The sequence below is a fragment of the Ursus arctos genome, chromosome X (assembly GCF_023065955.2).
Source record: "Ursus arctos isolate Adak ecotype North America chromosome X, UrsArc2.0, whole genome shotgun sequence".
Lineage (NCBI taxonomy): Eukaryota > Metazoa > Chordata > Mammalia > Carnivora > Ursidae > Ursus > Ursus arctos.
In genome coordinates this window covers 109,792,137-109,803,328 of record NC_079873.1, presented here as the reverse complement: position 1 = coordinate 109,803,328, position 11,192 = coordinate 109,792,137, and the positions used below count along the sequence as shown (strand labels likewise).

The 11,192-nt window shown below is 43.9% G+C and overlaps 1 pseudogene; it reads right to left on the bottom strand.

Moving 5' to 3' along the window:
• Positions 1 to 8,436: 8,436 nt before the first annotated feature.
• Positions 8,437 to 8,861, bottom strand: LOC125281278 (midkine-like; annotated as a pseudogene).
• Positions 8,862 to 11,192: the final 2,331 nt, after the last annotated feature.

Genomic DNA, 11,192 nt, shown 5'->3' with positions numbered 1-11,192 from the left:
TGGGGGTAGCAATTCTCGTATCAGACAGATTAGATTTTAAACTAAAGACTGTAGTTAGAGATACAGAAGGACACTATATTATTCTTAAAGGATGTATCCAACAAGTGGATATGACAATTATAAATATCTATGCCCCCAACTGGGGAGCAGCTAGATACACAAGCCAACTCTTAACCAGAATAAAGAGACATATAAATAATAATACATTAATAGTAGGGGACCTCAACACTCCACTCTCAGCAATATACAGACCACCTAAGCAGAAAATCAACAAAGAAACAAGAGCTTTGAATGACATACTAGACCAGATGGATCTCATAGATATATACAGAACACGACACCCCAGAACAACAGAATACTCATTCTTTTCAAATGCACATGGAACTTTCTCCAGAATAGACCATGTTCTGGGTCACAAAACAGGTCTCAACCTACACCAATAGACTGAAATTGTTCCCTGCATTTTCTCAGACCACAATGCTTTGAAATTGGAACTCAATCACAAGGGAAAATTTGGAAGAAACTCAAACACATGGAAACTAAGAACCATCCAGCTTAAGAATGATTGGGTAAACCAGGAAATTAAAAATCAATTTAAACAATTTATGGAGACCAACGAGAATGAAAACACAACAGTCCAAAACCTATGGGACACTGCAAAGGTGGTCCTAAGGGGAAAATACATATCTATCCAAGACTCACTCGAAAGAACAGAAAAATCTAAAATGCAGTTTTTATATTCTCACCTCAAAAAGCTGGAGGTGGAACAGAAGAACAGGCCTAACCCACGCACGAGAAAGCAGTTGATCAAGATTAGAGCAGAGATCAATGAATTAGAAACCAGGAGCACAGTAGAGCAGATCGACAGAACTAGAAGCTGGTTCTTTGAAAGAATAAATAACATCGATAAGCCACTGGCCAGACTTATTCAAAAGAATAGAGAAAGGACCCAAATTAATAAAATTATGAACGAAAGGGGAGAGATCATGACTAACCCCAAGGAAATAGGAAGGATCATTAGAAACTTTTATCAACAGCTTTATGCCAATAAATTAAACAACCTGGAAGAAATGGATGCCTTCCTGGAAACCTATAAACTACCAAGACTGAAACAGGAAGAAATTGATTATTTAAAAGACCAATTAATTATGAAGAGATTGCAGCAGTGATCAAAAACCTCCCCAAAAACAAGAGGTCAGAGCTTGACAGATTCCCTGGTGAATTCTACCAAACGTTCAAAGAAGAAATAATACCTGTTCTCCTGAAGTTCATTAAAAAAATAGAAACAGAAGGAAAGCTACCAGACTCATTCTGTGAGGCCAATATTACCTTGATCCCCAAACCAGGCAAAGACCCCATCAAAAAGGAGAACTACAGACCGATATCCCTGATGAATATGAACACCAAAATTCTCAACAAGATCCTAGCCAATAGGATCCAACAATACATTAAAAGGATTATCCATCATGACCAAATGGGATTCATCCCTGGGATGCAAGGGTGGTTCAACATTCACAAATCAATTAGTGTGATAGATCATATCAACAAGAAAAGAGTCAAGAACCATATGATCCTCTCAATTGATGCAGAAAAAGCATTTGACAAAATACAGCATCTTTTCCTGATTAAAACCCTTCAGAGTGTAGGGATAGAGGGTACATTCCTCAATCTCATAAAAACCATCTATAAAAAGCCTACAGTGAATATCATTCTCAATGGGGAAAAGCTGGAAGCCTTTCCCTTAAGATCAGGAACATGACAAGGATGGCAACTCTCGCCATTATTATTCAACATAGTACTAGAAGTCCTTGCAACAGCAATCAGACAACAAAAAGGGATAAAAGGCATCCAAATGGGCAAAGAAGTCAAACTGTCTCTCTTCGCAGATGACATGATACTCTATACGGAAAACCCAAATGACTCCACCCCCAAACTACCAGAACTTATAGAGCAATTCGGTAATGTGGCAGGATACAAAATCAATGCTCAGAAATCAGATGCATTTCTATACATGAACAGTGAGACTGAAGAAAAAGAAATTAGGAAATCCATTCCATTTACAATAGCACCAAAAATCATACGTTATCTCGGAATTAACTTAACCAGACACGTAAAGGATCTATATTCTAGAAACTACAAATCACTCTTGGAAGACACTGAAGAAGACACAAAAAGATGGAAAAATATTCCATGCTCATGGATCAGAAGAATTAACATAGTTAAAATGTCTATGTTACCCAGAGCAATCTACACTTTCAATGCCATCCCGATCAAAATAACGACATTTTTCAAAGAACTGGAACAAACAGCCCTTAAATTTGTGTGGAACCAGAAAAGGTCCCGAATCGCCAAGGAACTGTTGAAAAGGAAAAACAAAGCCGGGGGCATCACATTGACAGATTCCAAGCTATACTACAAAGCTGTGATCAGAAACACAGCATGGTACTGGCACAAAAAGAGACACATAGACCAATGGAACAGAATAGAGAACACAGAAATGAACCCTCGGCTCTTTGGGCAAGTAATCTTTGACAAAGCAGGAAAAACACATCCAGTGGAAAAAAGACAGTCTCTTCAATAAATGGTGCTGGGAAAATTGGACAGCTATATGCAAAAAATGAAACTTGACCACTCTCTCACACCATACACAAAGATGAACTCCAATCGGATGAAAGACCTCGATGTGAGACAGGAATCCATCAATATCATAGAGGAGAACATAAGCGGCAACCTCTTTGACATCGGCCACAGCAACTTTTTTCATGATACATCTCCAAAGGAAAAAGAAACAAAAGAAAAAATAAACTTGTGGGATTTCATCAAGATAAAAAGCTTCTGCACAGCCAAGGAAACAGTCAAAAAAACTAAGAGGCAGCCCACGGAATGGGAAAATACCTTTGCAAATGACACTACAGATAAAAAACTTGTATCCAAGATCTACAAAGAGCTTCTCAAACTCAATACACGTGAAACAAATAATCAAATCAAAAAAATGGGCAGAAGATATGAACAGACACTTTTCCAATGAAGACATAGAAACGGCTAACTGACACATGAAAAAATGTTCAAAATCATTAGCCATCAGGGAAATTCAAATCAAAACCACCTTGAGATACCACCTTACGCCAGTTAGAATGGCAAAAATGGACAAGGCAGGAAACAACAATTGTTGGAGATGATGTGGAGAAAGGGGATCCCTCTTACACTGTTGGTGGGAATGCAAGTTGGTACAGCCACTTTGGAAAACAGTGTGGAGGTCCCTTAAAAAGTTAAAAATTGAGTTACTGGGTATTTACCCCAAAGATACAGATGTAGTGAAGAGAAGGGCCATATGCACCCCAATGTTCATAGCAGCATTGTCCACAATAGCTAAATTGTGGAAGGAGCCAAGATGCCCTTCAACAGATGCCTGGATTAAGAAGATGTGGTCCATATATATAATGGAATATTACTCAGCCATCAAAAAGAACGATTTCACAACATTTGCAGCAACATGGACGGGACTGGAGGAGATAATGATAAGTGAAATAAATCAAGCAGAGAAAGATAATTATCATATGGTTTCACTCATTTATGGAACATAAGAAATAGGAAGATCGGTAGGAGAAGAAAGGGATAAAGAAAGGGGGGGGTAAACAGAAGGGGGAATGAACCATGAGAGACTGTGGACTCTGGGAAACAAACTGAGGGCTTCAGAGCTGAGGGGGGTGGGGGATTGGGATAGGTCGGTGATGGGTAGTAAGGAGGGCATGTATTGCATGGAGCACTGGGTGTTCTATGCAAGTAATGAATCATGGAACTTTACATCAAAAACTAGGGATGTACTGTATGGTGACTAACATAACAATAAAAAATTATTATTAAAAAAAACGAAAAACCTCAAAGACAGCAGCATCTTCCTCCCCCATCACTGAGGCGAAGGACACTACAGGCAGGATTTTACTGATCGGGAGGCTACGGAGTCAGGTGCTAATAGTACGCATTCTGCTTCATCAGCACCTTTCTGGATAGGGCCCGAAACTCAGCATGGCCGGAAGGAGAGGATCTTGCCAGCACCTGAGAACTCAGAAAGTCCGTTCGTCTTCTCCTCTCTCCCCACCACATCAGGAGGATTGTCACTATGGAACTCCCGGTCCCCTGGCAAAATGCTGTGCGCCCGTCCTCCAAGGAGCACCTTTTCCTCACAGAGCGCCCATCGCCCCTCCCGTTTCCCTGGAGGGATGGGAGGACTGACGAGGGGCACCCTGTTCCCGAGTTCTCTTCTCCTGGGAAGTATCCTTATCTGTGCTACTGGTAAGGGACCACTGACATCCCCTCGAGAATCACAGATCCAGGAGCCTCTCCGGGCACTCCTCCGGGCAAGGCGGCGGCCCAATGACTGCGACTGCTGCAGCTCCAAAGTCCACCCCAACATTCTTGTAGAGCAATGCTCTACCTCGAGAGGCACCGACAACACGCAGGCTCCCAGACCGGCAGGGTTCTGGGCAGGACACTGCCCACAGAACGACTCAAGGTGGACGCCCCGCCCGTTCCCCCTGCACTCTCAAATGCAGCTTTTCTCCTCCTTCTCCGGCACCTCAGGATGAAGGTGCCCGCTACTGTTCATCACTCACAAATAATGCCCACCTACCGATTTCCAATGTGCCCTGATCCCTCTGTGAAGATCCACTCACACACTCTCGGGTTCCCTGGTGTTGATGACAACCCAGAATGAACGAGGCTGTGTCTGTAGGAAGGGTCTTCATATTTCCTTATATAAACAATGAGAATTGAGCAGTGACATCATCTTAAGGTTGCCTGAGATCTCACCCAGATGCCTGCCAGGGCCCTCTTGGGTTCACAGCAGGGAACACAAGGACAAATATTTATCTATCCCCCCATCGCTGCTCTGGAGGACACCTCAAATGTTGTTCTAGTGAGCATTACTCTGCCCAGGCAGGAACCAATCACTGTTCATCAATGGAATTAGCACCTTCCTGGGCAGGATACTGCACACACTGTGGTACAATACACACGCTGTCCATGGCCCCGTTCACTCACCTGTGTTCCTCTCATGTCTACAGCATGATGACCACTGCAACCATGATTTTTCCTTAATCCTTGAAAATGCCAACATAATGTCATCTCATTTGTACCTTTCTTCAGAATAGAATCCCTTACTTTTTCTATATTTACCTGGATGATTACTCAGATCAAACCTGCTTCTGTGTCTCTTCTTTGATTGGAAACTACCATCGTTTTCTCAAATCTGTAGGTATTCACAGTTTTGGGTACTAACCATGGAAATCATTGATAGTATGGCCTATGATACAGAAGGCTTCCAGGGCCCTCACAAGTTCAAGGCAGGCAGTTCAATAGCACATGTGTCTGCAACCACATCAGCGGTCGGAAAGATAGCAGTCACTTCCTTTTGGAGCTTCCCTACAACCCTGAAAGCTACTGATTAGGTATAACATAAGTAATTCACACCTCTGGGAAGGACTTACACACAGCCTGGCTTCGAGGTGAAGGACCTACCCATTCTTCCTCATACTCTCAAATGGACCTTTCACCCTTCATTCCATGCTATCATGAGGACAGTACCACAGGTTTTTTTATGACCATACACATTACCAACACACTGGCCTCCATCTTTCAGTCCTTTTACAGTGTGAATCCCTTCAGCTGTATGATAATGAGGACAAAGAGAGAACGAAATTTTTCCTCTCTTCTTCTGTAAGAAATTATCTGTTTTCCCTAAGATTTATATATACACCCTATTAGAAATGTACCACTGAAATTGTCATAGAAATCCCTGCAATCAGCCACAGGGTCCTAACTGTATGAAGGCAGTCATCTCAAAGACCCATGCATCTCCAAATCCATCATGGGACAGAAGGTCACCACCAACGTCATAATTTTTGAGTGTTCTTCTACGAAGGCAATCTGGGTGGCTAGGTCACTTCAAAATACATGGCTCAAAAAAGAGATCCTGCAAAGCCCAACTCAACCACAAAAATGTAGCATTCTATCTTCCCAACACAGTGTGAAGACTACACCAAATATATTCCCATAACCCAGGAAAATGTCAATCCCTCCCTCAAACTTGCACACCTCCCTCAGTCATGATGGCCTCATTTGGTCTACCTTTACCTGGATGATTAGGAGGACTCAGAGTAAAAGCTGGTTTCTGGTTTCCCTCTTTACATTAGGAAATATATTCATTTTTTCCCTAACCTATAGGTGATCACAACATTGTGTGGAATCAACCACCTAAATCATTTTGGGCATGCCAGAGATACAGTTGGCTACCTGGCCCTACTTTCTTCAAGGCAGGCAGCTCAAGGAGACATGTACCTCCAGCCCCATCATGGTTTTGAAGACCACCAGAAACCTTGTTCTTACTGAACATTACTCAGAGAGGTGCCAATTACCATTACTCTAAGTAATTGGCACCTTTCTAGGCAGGGCACTGCACACAAAATGGCTTCAAAGTGAAGGACATGCCCAGATGCTCACATCCTCACAAATCCAACTTTCATCTCTCTCCCCAATATACACTGTGATGGATGTACGGTTTTTCCAAAACTCTAGACAAGACAAACCCACTGCCATTTGACTTGTACTCCTCCTTCTGTGGGGCTCTCCTCACCTATTCCATGTACTTAAGATTTGCCAACATTACTAAAAGGCCCCAGAAAGAACAAGATGATTCTTCTGTTCTAGTCTTCTATTCAAAAGCATCTTTTCTAACATACTGGTATCCACACTGTCAGGAATGGACCACGGAATCCCTCTTGAGGAAACTGGGTATCTGAACCAGGTGTTTACCAATACTACCCGGGGTCCAAGAAAGCCAGTTTAAGGATATATACCTCCCACACCCCCAGCACCCATCTGAAGGCCACCACCAGCTTGTTCCTATGGAACATTATTCAACCCAGAGAGGGACAGTAAAACTTAGCCTATGTCATCAGCACATTTCTGAGTAGAGCACTGCACACAGCATGACTCAAGGTAGAACATATCTCTTTACTCCCTTTCCCTCTGAAATACAGCATTCAATTCCAACACAGCCAATCGTGATAACCATCCCAAGTTTTCCATTTCCCTATAGAAGGCCAATCTAGTTCCCTCCAAATGACATCCTTCCCAAAGTGAGTTTCCCCTCATCTGTTCTATGTTTCCTTAGAGGGTCTCAAGTTCTGAGAGAGAACAAGATCATTCCTGTGTCCCTTGTTCCATAGAGAAGTATCTTTCTACTCTCTAAACTGTAGGTGTTCACGTTGCCAGCTAGCAATGAACCACTGAAACCAACATATTGGCCATGCTTGAGATCTAAGTGGTTGATCCATCTGTATTCAAGGCATGCAGATACAGGAGAAAAACATGTCCACTAAAATCAGTGGTCCAAATAACACAGTATTTGTTGTTTTTGTTGAGCAATATTACACCACGAACACAACTATCGCAATTGGCAATATGCCAACACCTTACCAGGAAGAGCTCTGCACTAGCATAAAACAAGACTAAGACCTGCTGAGTCCCTTTAAACTGTGCAGTGTAGCTTTCATCGTCCTTCCACGACATCATGGAGACAATACAAAAGATTTTTAGTGCTTCTCGGCAATGGTGTACTGCTACCCTCCTACTTGCAAAACTCACAAAGCTAGGATCTCCTCAACTGATCTAAGTTTCCCAGAGGATTTGGAGGACCCACAGAAAAATACATTGCTCTGTAACTCTTATTCTAAAAGAATGTATCTTCATTTTCTCTAACATTTTGAAGTTCACATTATGACGAATGACTCACTGAAATCATCCTGTAGGTGCCTCAGAACAGACAGGGATGGCTGGCAAGGGGCTTCCTGGGTACAAGGTAGGAAATCAAAGCACATGAACCTCCATCCTATCACTCCTCTGAAATCAGCCATAAACATTTTGCTAAGTAGGAGTCTACCCAGATAGGTGCTAGTAACACGTAGACTAAACTGTGAACACATTTTTTAGGGGGGTGCGACACAAGCGTGGCTCAAGAGAAAGGACCTGTCCAGTTCCCCTCATACTCAGAAACATCAGGAGGACAACAACTAAATATTTCCCCCTAACACTGCAAAATGGAGAATTGCTGCCTTTCAACTTTTATTTCTTTTTAATTCTTTTCTTTTTTGGGGAAAAAAACACCAGTTTATTTTATTTGTTTCTTAGCAATGGCATCTTGGTGTGAAAGAACAAAAGGAGGTACCAGAAATCACATCCCTCTGAGACAGGAGACGCAAACTGCCCACAATCCCTTGTCCTGCCTGTTTGGGACACCTGGGGTGGGGGTGGAGGAGTGAAAGGGAAGAAGTAGGGTATGGTTGATAAATCTGACAAGGGGACAATAGGCACTGGTAGGCTAGGTATTTGCCCTGTGGGAGGAAGAGCACCAGTACAGGCTGCATCCAGACCTGGGGGCTAGTCTTTAACCTTCCCTTTCTTGGCTTTGGCCTTGGTTTTTGGTCACAGGGAGCAGGGCTTGGTCACACAGATGGTCTCCCGGCACTGGGTATTATACCACTCCTTATTCAGGGTGCCTTGGAGGTCTTTGGTGCCAGAGACTGCAACATATGCCCCCCCACCCCCAACTATCAAACTCTGTTGGCTCCAAACTCCTTCTTCCAATTGCAGGGCAGCCTACAATGGATGTGAGGAGCTTGGGCCCCACAGGCACCTTTGTGAAATCCCATGCCACAGTGCTCGCTGCTGGTGGGGGCCCACAGGCCCCCTCTGCACACTGGCTCCCTGGCAGCCCTTCTTCACTTCCACTTCCCCCTTGGCCACCGCGGTGGTGAGCGCCAACAGGAAGGAAGGGTGAGGAGGAAGAAGCCTTGGTGCTGCATCTCCCTTGATTCTGGGCCTAACCTGCCTGCCAACTTCAAAACGGCCCTCACCTGTTCCACCTTTTCCTGGATGATGTTGAGGATCCAGAAAGAAAAAGCTTGTTTCTGTGTTCTCCTCTAAGAAGAAATATTTTCATATTCCTCTCTATGTGCTCACATTTGTGAAAAATCACACCACTAAAATCATGTTGAAGATGTATAGGATACAGGTGGCAGCCTGGGGTCTTTGGAGTTAAAGCCATGAAGGTCAAGGACAAATGAACCTCTATCTTTGTTCACTGATCTGAAGGCCATGGAAAATGTTGTTCTTACTGAGCGTTACTCTACACCGATAGGGACCCATCACACTTAGTCTATATGAACAGCTCCGGTCTGAGTAGAGCACAGCACACCATACAGCTCAATGTAGTCGATCCACCCAGTCTCCCTGGCATTGTCAAGTGTACCTTTCATTCTCCCAACCAATCCATGAGGTTTATACTCAGCATTCATCTCTAAGCCTCAGTAAGGCCTAACTACTGCCCTCCAAATTGCAGCCTTCCATCAGAGAGGACTCCTTCAACTGCCCTGTGTGTCCATGGATAATGAGGAAGACCGACAGAGAAAGAGCTTGTTGTAGTATTCACTTCAACTAGGAAAACGTATTTTCGTCTTCTCTAAACTGTACTTTCTTGGTTGTGAGGAATGGACCACTGACACCACCTTCAGTATGCCTGAGATCAAACCAAGGGTCCACCAGGATACTCCTCACTCAAGGCATGCAGATTAGGACACATGCCTTCCCATCCCTAATAACTGGACTGTTCAGCCAACAGTGTTTGGTGAGGATGATCCCATACAGACACAGGTACCGCATAGATGAAGTCTGAGTGATCGACATTTTCTGAGAAAGGCCTCTTCACATGGCAAGGTTACATGGACTAGGACTTATCAGGTCCCCTGTATACTCGCAAATGTAGCTTTCATCTCTCTCACCCTATGACAGGGTACCATACAGGAGATTTTTCTATTTCCCCAGAAAATGCTGATAAACTGCCCCGCATCACTGCATCAGTGACTAGCCCTATAACACTCTTCTGTTCACCTGGATGTTTCTGAGCACCACGAAGGAAGTTGTGGCTGTGTTCTCCTCCCGTATTATGGAATAGCGTTACTTTCTCAAACCTTTAAGTATTCACGTTGTTAGCAATAAACCAATGAATCATCCTGTTGGCTGCCAGGGCCTTCCTTATTAAAAGGGAACAACTCAAAGACACATGAATCTCCACCCCATCACTGCTCTGAAGGCCAAGATGACATGGTTCTTGTTGAGTGTTACTTTGTCAAGATGGGGACGAAACACCTAGTATAAGCCACTGGCAGCTTGCTGGATGACGCACAGGGCACAGGCACACATGTAGGACATTCTCAGGACCCTAGCACTGCCAAATACGTATCTCATCTCTGCCACCACATCACACTGACCACACCACACAATTTTCCCTGAGCCTCATCTACACCCACACACTGCTCTGCCATGTGCAAACCTCCCTCACTGGCGACCCCCATGACCTGGATGATGATGAAGCCCCAGAGAGAACAAGCTTATTCAGGTATTCTTCTATTAGGTCATGTCTTCATCTCCTAAAATGGATGTATGCATTGTGACAACCGGACTAAGGAAATCACTTTGAGAACTAGTGAGGTGCAGTTGGCCGCAAGAGGTCAATGCAGGTAGCTTGAAGACCCTTCTATTTCCACTGCTAACACGGATCGAAGGCCACCACAAACCTTGCTCTTGCTGAGCACCGCTCTAACCAGAAAGCCTCAAATTACATGCATCTAATTGATTGAGATCTTTCGGGGCAGAGCATTGCACACATCATACAATTATTGTGTAGGACCTGGCCTGTCCTTCTCGGACTCTCAAAGGTAACATTTAATCTCTCTCCTCAACATCAGGAGCATCCCAAGTATCTTTCGTACATAATGCCACAGCACTGCCCTGCCACATGAACCCCAGCCATCTTGGAGATGGCCTCACTGCTTTCCCTTTACCTAGGTGATCATGAGGGCAAAGCAAGAACAAGATTTGTACTATGTTCTCTTCTATGAAAGTGTTAACTCCATCCTCTCTGATACATGTAGGTGTTCACATTGTCAGCAATGGACCATGGAAACTACCCTGAAGATGCCGGACATCAAGGCGGTTGCCTGGCCCCGCCAGGGTTCAGGCAGGCGGCTTGAGCACATAAGCATCTGTATCCCCATCATGGCACCAAAGGTTACCATGAAAGTTTTTCTTCATGTTGTTACTCCGACCAGACAGGGACTAAACTACACATAGTCTAA